This window comes from Numida meleagris, chromosome Z (assembly GCF_002078875.1).
Source record: "Numida meleagris isolate 19003 breed g44 Domestic line chromosome Z, NumMel1.0, whole genome shotgun sequence".
Taxonomy (NCBI): Eukaryota; Metazoa; Chordata; class Aves; order Galliformes; family Numididae; genus Numida; species Numida meleagris.
Window position 1 is genome coordinate 65,711,329 of NC_034438.1, and position 10,581 is coordinate 65,721,909.

The following is a 10,581-nucleotide window of genomic DNA, read 5'->3' on the forward strand; positions in this document are numbered from 1 at the left end:
CAGGACAGCAATGGGAATGCCATGTGCTTTGTGCAGCAAGCCCTTCTGGTCCCTTGTCATAGGAAAGTGTAAAACATGTGGCTGCTGTTTATTCTTTCCCCACATTTCCCCTACTCCTGCTTGTTTCCCAAGACAGGTGGTTCTCTTCTTTGGGTGCCTCTGACCACTGCTTGGTACTGTTCAGATGTATTCCTTCTTACAGACACTAGCCATCTCCACAAGCCTGTTTGATCTCTGTCATCTGTTCTCAAACCTCTAATGTCAAAAGAAGAGGTAAAGAGAAGGCTGTCCCGGACTGTTTAAACCCTGCTGGGGACATGGGGCATTGATCTAAGGGAGCTGAGAAGAAAAAAATGGGAGAGTCTTGCAGGGACTTGGAAATGGATAGAAAACTTACGGGCTGCAAAAGGCCAGTGCAATCACTATCTTTCTGACCACCTTGTATTCATCACTGTGGGCAGCTGCATCAATGGCTATGCTTAGGCCACAACCGCAGTTGGCTGGATCAGAAGAAGGAGAAGAAAAACTGCATGATGTCCAGATGAGCAGGGTGTATTCAGAGAGTGGCACAGGAGAAATGGGCAGAAAGAAAGCATTGAATGCCAGGGATGTAAGCAAGGCAATGCTACTGCAAGTAGGTAAAAAGTAGTGTGGGACTGGTGGTAGAAGTAAAGTCCCAGTCAAGGAAGGTCATCTTCACTTTAGCACTGAGTAGGTCCAGCTGCAGTGATGTGCAGATGTGAGACATGGAGACTGAAGAAAGAAATAGCAAGAAGCAATAAAAACTATACATAAACTTCAGACATATACTGAATAGCTGGGAAAATGTCCTCACTTATTGAGGAAGGAGGCAACAGACATCATCTTCACTTGTTTTTCAGGAATAAATGAGAGCACAAATCCATTCTCAGGTCCTGTAGGAAGTCTGGCAGGCAGTCAGCCTCACCTTCTGCAAGTGTGATCTGACCTGGCAAGTGAAAAAATGCCTTCTGCAAGGGCAGGGCAGAGAAATACTGCCTAGAACTATGTAAGATACTGAGAAACTTCCTTCCCTGACAGCCTTTGGGTGTGCTCAGATCAAAGTCCTTCAAGTGACTTCTAGGGTTGTTGCATTTCTGCTCAAAGTAGTTCTATTCAATAGAAATTCTTTCCAGGTTAATATTCTTCTGACTGCAGGAATCCAGAGACTGAAGCTGCAGTTGTCCCCAGGAGGTTGAGAGGAAACCACAGATGAGAGCACCTTGAAGGCAGCTGCTGGATCACTGCTTATGCCTGAGCTGCAAAAAGGCTCTGCTTGTCCTGGCCATAGTGCCCTGTGCCGTCTGTACCTTGCATCCCACGCCTGTCTAGGCACTGTTGTATTTAGGTTACCAGTTGCTGGTAAAATCAGTTTTCATTTGTCTTCCGCTGTAACTACAGGCACTGGGACCTCAAACATCAAGTGTGGACAGGACCTGAGCAAAACAGACTGTGTAAAATGAAAACCAGCCAAACTGCCAATTATCTTAAGGTGCAGAAATAGTGAATGGAAAAAAAAAAGGAAAGAAAGAAATTGCATGCATTCAAATCAGTGAGTTTCATACTCAAAATGATATATAGAAGTTGAGATCTGTTTACATTTTAACGAAATCCTCTTTTTCTTAATTACTAGCTGTAATTCGACATTATGTAAGATGATGACATTTCCCATTGGGCAGAACTTCTTCCCTAGCCTGCATAAGGAAATTGGTGAATACCTGTTGGGCTACTTAGCCTGAGGTCCCAAACTTCATATCTTCAGCAGAGGATCCATGCTTTCACCCTGTGATGGAGGTCTTTAAGGTGTTATGGCTTCTGCAGGTGGAGAGGACAGAGCTTGTGCACAAACAATCCTGGCTGTGCTCTCTGTAGATGGAGCCCAAGAGATTCAAATTTCTCTAGCTTTCCTTCTGATTCCTGATCACTTCCATGTACCCCTGCAGAGCTAGCTGGAATTTTCTTTTTGTTTAACTGTTGTTCAAGCTATTGGGGTCATTTTAACATATCAAGAGTAGAAAATGCCAACACCATAAACTGAAGGGAATCAATTCCTTGAATGGCTGAAGTGTTCCTTTAATGCCATTTAGAAAGTGATTTCCTTTCTGAAAAGCCTGGTCCAATACACAACCAAAAGGTGATGAATTGCAAGTGTTCTCAAGATCGAGGATTCTCTAAGAATACAGAATGTACAAGCACTTTAATATTCATCTTTCTGCCAGCGTGCAAGTATTAAGCCTCTGGCTTTATGCAAAAGAAATATACAAATACACATACAAGTCCAAGTTCCAACAAGCCTTTTTTTTTCCAAAGAAATGTTGCTATTTGCAGGACAGTAACTAGGTAACTGCTTGGTTTTGTTGTCTGCACATGGTGCCATGTCAAGGAACTTTTAGCTGTAGCCATTTCAGAGGGGAGATTAAGATGGGGAAAAAGGTGTGTTCTGTGCTCTTTCCAGAGGGCCAGACGTGACTTTGTTTTTCCATTTGCTTCCTGTCTCTCAACCCAAATCAGAAACTCTTCAGCTTGAGAGTCTGCTAATTAACTTGTTAAGATCCTTGGGTACCCCACATTGCAGAGTTGTTCTGTGGTTTGTGTACAGCCTACATGTGGGTGGCTGTTCTCACTCCACTTTGACACAGCAACCATAATGAAGGCAGTGGAAGCTCTGCTGAGAGCTATCTGCATGCCCACCAGCTTGGTGGAAGCAGACCAAATCTAGCATCTGCAAATGGCAGCATGAAGCTGAGGAGCACTTCCCTCCTCCTGAGGAAGGACGCAGGGACATGAGTACCAGAAGCACCTTCTGGCTGGTCAGGGCACTTGCCTGCGGTCAGTCCATGGTTCTCGTGTTGGCTAGGCCATGTAGCCCCTGTAGTACTAACACTGAATAGCTTTGGAGTGATAATATCACCCATTACTCACTATGCTTAGGATGTAAGTGAGATCTTTGAACCCAAGAACCCTGGCTGGCAATAGCTCTGCGGTACACAGCCCGGACATCATTTTGACCAACTCTGTGACTCACACAAATAGTTCCTGTACTATTTATCTGTTTTATAGCTGATGAATAACATGGAAAATAGTCACAGAGCGCAAAGAAATACAAGTCAGGGTCAACCAGGGCGCAGCATTTAATGTGGCAGGAAGAGAAACGCTCCCTGTCCAGTCCTTGAACCCTCCACTCTTCCTGCCCCAGGCAAGCAGTTCCCTGGGACTCGAGCTGCAGGGCCAGTATGGAAGCCCCCCGGAGATATAAGCCCTGCTGATGGACGGAGCTTCAGGAAGATCAGCTCTTCTTCAGGCCAGCTGGTGCAACACAGCCTCTCATTTCAGCCCCATGGGGCCTCAGCACAGACTGGCCACGGTGCTCACAGGTCACATGGGACACACTGAACAGGTAATCCAGGGAGGCCTTGGGGGAGCAGAAAGCACTTTCAGTCTCAGGCTCTCACAGCAAATCCCAGTCAAAGTCCTGTGGGCAGTGTGACCTTGCCGGTGAGAGCAGAGTTGGTGTGAGAGCAGCACACATGAGATGGCGTCCAGCATGCAGAGCAGGACTTAGTAAAACCTGCAGGCAAAGCAATGGAAATTGAACCCTGAAGATGTGGTTCAAGCTGTGAAGCCCTTCACAACTGCTTTCACTTCTCATGTCAAAGCAACAAGTCCCAACCACTGAGACATTTGCACAGGAGAGTCAGGAAGCGCTAAGGGCGGCCTCCAAAGAAAGTTAAAATTCTGGTTAAAAATAGCAGCTTTGGCTGAGCTTCTAGTTTAAGGATTGGAAGTAATGCTACTGGTAATGGCAGAGTCCCTGGAGAGTTGGACGTGGGAAACAGCCCAGTGCCAGGACCAGAGGCAGTGGGCAGCTGAACACAGGAGGCTCCTGCTGAACACCAGGAGGCACTTCTATGTCTTGTGGGTGCCTGAGACCCAGCATAAGCTGCCCTGATGCTGTGGAGTCTCCAAAGGCAGCCTGGATGTGCTGCTGGGCACCCAGCTATGGTGTCCCTGCTGGAGCAGGGGTTGTAGCAGACAGACTCAGAAGTCCCTACCAACCTCAGCCGTGCTGGCAACTCTGTGAAGCAGGCGCAAGTGTCTTGCTACCACAGAAAAAAAAAAGAAATCTTGTTAGGTAGGGTTCACTAGTAACTTCTTTGCTGAGGGTGATGGGACCAGTTGGAGGCTGCTGACTATTCCCATTGTTCACTGCTGCCTGATACCAGCCATCACAACTGGCCACACTGTGTCCTAGTGGAAGTCGGTCTTGTACCATCGCTTCTGTGGAGTTAAACAGCCTTGGTCAGCAGGGGCAGAGGCAAAGAGTTTGTGTTTTCCCAGTAAAACAAAGCTTTGTCACGTGGTGTTGGACAAGTTTCCAGAAAACAAATGAGAAAGCCGGGATATGCACACTGCTCCCATTCGCCTTCCAGCCTGCACACTGCTGGCTCTCTGGGCTGCACAGTGGACAAAATAAATGCACTGTGGTCTTTATGTAGCATGTGCCAGTGCATAGACTTCCTTGGGAGAGGGCCAACCCAGGATCACAGGGGAATTCAGGCTGGGAGGCCCTCATAAACACAGCTGCAACGCTTCTCCTCTGCCTGTCTGAGAACAAACCAATTTTGCTGTCATTCTGGAGGGCTCTCTCATCTTTCCTTGTGCAATCTGATGTCACACAAACAATTTCTGTGCTGTCTGGACTCAAATGGAGCTGGGCTGCTGGGTCCACTCCTGCCCCACAAGCCTGCTAACAACATTTCTCCTTCATGTTCACTGAAGGAGATGGGGATTTCTTCACCCAATCCATCTCTAGCCATCACCATATGAGTTTCATGTTATGCTTATGGTAGTGACTTGTCAGAGGGCTGCCTGGGCCATCAGAACAGCAAGGTTGATTGTTGCTGTTTGCCACTTGTTGGTCTCTCTGTGGTGAAAATTTTTGGAGCAGACGGATGATCTGGGCAGGCTTCCAGACCTGCTCACACACTGACCTCAGGCTCTTGCAACACAGTGTGCATCCCAAAACCATCTGCAAGAGAAGCAGGAGATGTTGCAGGTCCCCTGAGCTGTTCATTGCCTTCCAGCCCCCAGAATTCCCAGTACCTTCCCAGAATTCCCAGTACTCCTTCTTGCGGTGCATGCCCATGGGAGCCATTGGCATATGCTCCTGAAGCACCTTCCTTTTGCCATCCTCTTCTGCTATTTTTCAGCTACTGATTGTGAGGCGCTGGCACAGGTTGCCCAGAGAGCTGGGAGACACTCAAAGCTGGACCTGGCTCTGAGCACCTGATGGAGCTGTAGGTGTCCCTGTTCGCTGCAGGGGAGTTGGACTAGATGGCCTTTGAAGGTCCCTTCCAACTCAAACAATTCTATGACTTCTATGATTCAATACAGAAGAAAAAAAATACTTCCCCCATACATTGATTTTTATTTCTAAAATTTTTAATACCAGCTCAGATTCAAGGGGCTCACCAAGATAATCGCATGCTAATGCAGTCGTCCTTTGTAGGCTTCAAAACCAGAAACCCCCAAATATTCATAAGCCAAAGAAAATTAACTGTAATGGCAGCATCTGAGGGCAGGCGCATCCTCCCACTCTCTATATCATGCAGTCAGTGAGATGAACATAACCTGCCAGTGGTATTCCTGAAGCTTCTGGTCCTTTGCTGCTTTTGGCTGGCTGCTGTCCTCCCCCTTCCTCCCTCTGTGGAGGCAAAGGAGCTGCTCCTAGTCATCATGGATACGCTTCAGAATGATGGGTTTTCTTCAGAGAAATGTAGCAGCAGCAGCTTTGAGGTTGAAATGGCAAGAAAACAAAGTGAGCTGCTTGCCCGTAGCTACGAGCCCCTGAGTGAGCCATGCCCATGTGCCACAGTGCTCATGGCAGGGAGAGGGCAGGCAGGATGCCTACCGCATGCTCACCCAGTGGAAAGCCCTTGGATAAACAGGAAGCTGGTAGCAAATCAGTGGAACGAGGCAGCCGGGTGAGCAGATTCGTTAGGGAGAAAACAAAAAATAAAGCACATTGGTGAGGTGAAAAGTGCAGCAAGCACACATTCAGAGCATCCCATGCCAGGCTGTGGCTGTTGCACACACAAGCTTTCAGTTCCCCCGAAATATCCTGGCAGATGGCACAGTAACTGAGAGTGAAAGTCTCAGGACAAACCCCATTTACTGTCATGTGTAAGCATGACATGGCTCATGGCTGTGCAGTTGGATTCAGGGAGCATCTCGGAGCTGGGCATGTGGCCGGGGCTTTGCTGGGATGGGGAGCCTGGGCCGTTGTTCCCCTGCATTTGCATGTGGTGGCTGAAAGCAGAAGTGCTGAATTCATGCTGATTCAAACTCTCCAACCCTGTCTGCATGTGGTACAGCTTTCAAATGCAACAGAAAAGAAACTTCCAGGGCTTATTCTTGGACACATGTTTGTGCAGGGTGTGTGTAGGAGAAAAGGAAGGCGAGTAAGTACAAACAGAGAAAGGTGAGGAGGAGGGGAAATGTTTCACAAGCCATTTAGCCATTTCCTCTCCATCCCCCACAGTTTCTTTTCTTCTTTTTATGTCCCTCACAATTTAAGAAATCTCATTATCGTAATAGGTTGGGTCTGAGCCAAGAAAGGGGGCCTTAGAGAAAAACAAGTGTGCTGTTTGGAAAGATCAGGTCTTTCCTGTTAACATGATCACGCACATTTCTTGAACTAGTAAAATCTCAGTTCTTCAGTTTTAAAATCTATTTTGCATCGCATGCCTTAAAAACAGGAAGTCAAGAAGTCGTGTAAGTACGGACATCAGAACTAGACAGACCATGATGAAACTTGTGTGCCCTGCAGAGCAGGGTGACACTCAGCATGCCTGGTGCTTTCTGGTGACACTAGGAGCCAACCCCTCACCAAGAAAAGAGGGGACGTCAGCACAGTTTCCCTTTGAGCAATGCCAGAGCACTACTTGCCATGAATCACGGCAATAATGCAAACAATTGTGGGTGCAGCATAGGGACTGGTTGCGATCTGGGCTGTGCTGGGGACACAGGGGACACTGTCACCCTGAGGACACAACACTGCCAACTGGATGAAGCCGTCACCTCGGTGTGTTTCCTCCCACACCCAGGCAGGTTTTGTAGACCATGTCATGGTGATTTAAGTAAGGTTTCTCATGCGTTTGAAAGGTAAATATTATCATGTCATAGAGTTTGTTGTTTTAAATAAACATAGTTGAATAGCAGCCTTACATCCTTATACCTTATGTACTTCTGATGTAAGGAAGAAGTTCTTCACAGTAAGGGCAGTGAGGCATTGGCACAGGCTGCCCAGAGAGGTGGTGGGTGCCCTGTCCTTGGAGGACACTCAAGGTCAGGCAGGAGCAGCAGACCAACCTGATGTCCCTGTAAGTACCTATCCATGGCAAAGGGCCTTTAAGGGTCCCTCCTGACTTAAACAATCCTATGATTCTATGACTCTATTAATGCTATTTGTTTTTACTTGTGATGTTTTTCTGCAAAGGCACTTGGTGCCCCCCTGGCAACCCAGGAGGCTGATGCACAGTGCTGGAACCAGTGTCTCAGCTTGCACCACACACTCACTCACTCCACACCAGCTGTTCTGGTTTGCATTTTTTCCCAAAATTCTAAATACACATTCACTGAAATCCTTGCTGAAAACACACATAGTCGGTGGGAGACACCCATGTCCATTTTGCTGTGTTTTCTAACAAACATCCTGATAAATACAGGCAGAGGGAATCTCAGTTTTATACAAGTGAGCTGGTGACATTTCGGCCCCAGTGGTTCTCAGGAAAACACTACTCACAGAAGCAGTGAACAGGTGAACACGTCTTATCTGGTGAAACTGAAGTGCTGCTCCCTGCCACGGCAAACCCCAGACATCACATCCTTGGGGCAACCACCTCTACTTTACTTCCTTAAAACATGCTTTAAAGGAGGAAGTGGCTGTGCACAGTCCTAGTGCTGCGCAGGGAGAGCCAAGAGCTGGTGTTGCTGTAAAATGCCGAGGAAGATTAATGGTATGGCACCCAGGCTGTTAAAGAGAGGGTCTGACGGTTCCCCGAAGCCTTAGCTATTCTTCTGACATCTAATGTAGATGTGGCATTTGTGCTTTTTTAAAAAATACATTGAACAATGAGGAGGAAAATCTGTGAAAGTAATAGTTTTCTGAACAATTTCCGTGAGGTTTATCAAAATGTCACATTTAGCGTGAACACTCCCCCTTGAATCTAAAGCACGGCTTACTGTTGACTCCTGAGAAGGAGGAGGATGCAGAGTTATTGTTTACAGGATTTAGGAATGGCAAAGCTTATTACTGAGCTCTTCTCCTTCTGCTGCCACTCCCTTCTGCCATTTTTCTCAACCTGCAGGAACCTGCCAGGTGAAAATGACTGCAGCTCAATGCACTGGTCACAGAGAAACTACTCAACTCTTCTCAGAGTCCCCCTCCCTGCTGCTGCAGTCACCAAGTGGGTGGAAAACGTCCTCAGAGACTTGTCCTGGGGTTGATGGAAGAAGCTGTTAAAAGTGTGAAGATCAGAAGCCAGTCTGGGATGGTTCCTCTGGCCCAACAAATCTCCATCAAAACCAGCCAGTGAACTACTTGGCTTTTTCTTTCTTTTTCCTTTTCAGTTTTCCCAACACTCTGAATCAAGGGTGGGCTGTACTGTCCTACATTTGTTTCCCTGTCTCATTTCAGGCTCCTGGGTTTGAAGGAACAGTGTTCCCACAAAAAGTCTGCAGAGGCCAGTGTTTGTTTTTCTAAATGGTGACTGCTGAAACCTACTACGTTCTTGGCACCGCCTGATGCGTAAAGTCAACACTAAAGTTCCTGTTGGCTAAAGTCCCTGTCTCAGAGACTGCTCTTTGCCCATTTATACCTCCAGTCCGAGTGAGGAGCCCCCGAGAAGCAGTCTGTGGTGGGCCCATAAGGCACTCTGGGGACTGGGAAGCGTTCAGGCAGTGTTTGGAGGAAAGCAAAGGGAGGCCATTGGGTAAGCCTTGGTGCCCCAGTGCTGTGAGAAGCCAAGAGTGGTGGCAGTAGAAGATGTGGGGTTTTCAGCCTGTTGAGGTGCTTGTTTCTCAGAGTTCTTTGGAAGGAGGGGCACCTTGCTGTCAAAATGTCAGCAGAACACCTGCTGATAGGGCAGAGAGCATGGGATTACAAAATTAACACATTGTGCTGCCAGTGATGGCTTTGCAGGAGAATCAGCTGAGTCCTAACAGGGAAGTGATGAAAGAGCAATGACAATCAAGCAGGAAAGAAGGACAATGAGGGAGGCAGACAGATGGGAAATCTCCTTGCTTGGACAAAAATACCAGTGTCATTGCTCTCTCTTATCCCAGCTGCAAAATTTTCCCTTTTCCTTGCAGGAGATGTGGCAGACATCCTGCAGGCACACAGGGAGCCCTGCCACTAGCATTGCAAAGGAGGGTCGAACTTCTTCATGCTCCAAAATCCAGACCTTGCGAGGACCGTTGTTGAAGTGCTGGTAGGGGAAGGCTGATGATGTGCGGCAAAGCCTGGTGCCATCTGCCTTCAATACACGGCAGACTCTTCCTGATAGCACTGCTGCATAGCATCCTGCAGCTGACAACCAATCTGAGTACCAAGAGTGGAAAAAGAGGTGGCCTGGGACTGCAGCACTGAAGATCGGCAATACTCTATGAGCTCTTCTGCCAACAACAGCCCTGGTTTCTCAGTGCTGCTGCTCCTGGGGAGACACACAAGCTGTTAGCCTGACTTTGGCAACCCAGTGGCTGGAGCAAAGTGCAGTGTTTCTTGGGCTGCAGCCACATCATGGTCTGATTGTGGGTAGTGATATCCCTCTGCAGAGGCAAGGCTGCTCATATCAGAGGCACTGAGATCTGTCAGGGAGGTGCTGAGCCAGCATGGGCACCAGCTGTCTTCTCTGGTGAGAACAGTGTCCAGAGGTACACACAGAATGCTGAGGCAGAGAAAAACAGCACAGCAAGGAGGAAGGATGCTGTCAAATTGCCGCAGTTCTTGCTTCCATGAGGCCAGTTGCTCTGAGCCAGGTAAGCCTTACTGCAGGCAGAGATCCCCTGCCCTGTGCCAGGATTAATTGTGTATCTGCTGGTTTACATCAGTTCCAGCAGTGGGGACATGGCTGTCCACAAAAGGCTCTACCATAGCAGTGAAAGAAAGACACCATTATACTGGAGCTGTACTCAAATCTATTGCCCGTTGGGAAGTCAAACTGTTCTTAGTGTTTCAATCAGCTTTAAAATGCTTACAGGGATACCAAAAATCCTGCTTTCAGCTCTCAGGTGTGTGCTGTCTGCCACAGACTGCGGGCCCTGCACATGTATTTTGCATCATCTGGTTTTGCACTGCACAAACACCTTTTTCTAAGTCCAGGTGAGATGCTGAGAGCCATCACAAAGTGGAGTTCTGCCAGATTTCTTCTTTTGCTCCTTGTAAGCAGCGCTGCTAATACTAGAATAGAATCATAGAATCATAGAATCATAGAATCATAGAATCATAGAATCATAGAATCATAGAATCATAGAATCATAGAATCATAGAATCATAGAATCATA

The 10,581-nt window shown here is 47.6% G+C and overlaps 1 long non-coding RNA gene across 3 annotated transcripts in view; it reads left to right on the top strand.

The window, feature by feature from the left end:
- Positions 7,154–10,581, top strand: part of LOC110389895 — a 7,077-nt gene continuing 3,649 nt past the window's right edge. For all 3 annotated transcript variants that reach the window (XR_002433433.1, XR_002433435.1, XR_002433434.1), the window contains exons 1-2: positions 7,154–7,400; positions 8,388–10,056. This is a non-coding gene — a long non-coding RNA (uncharacterized LOC110389895). The remainder of the gene's footprint in view (positions 7,401–8,387; positions 10,057–10,581) is intronic.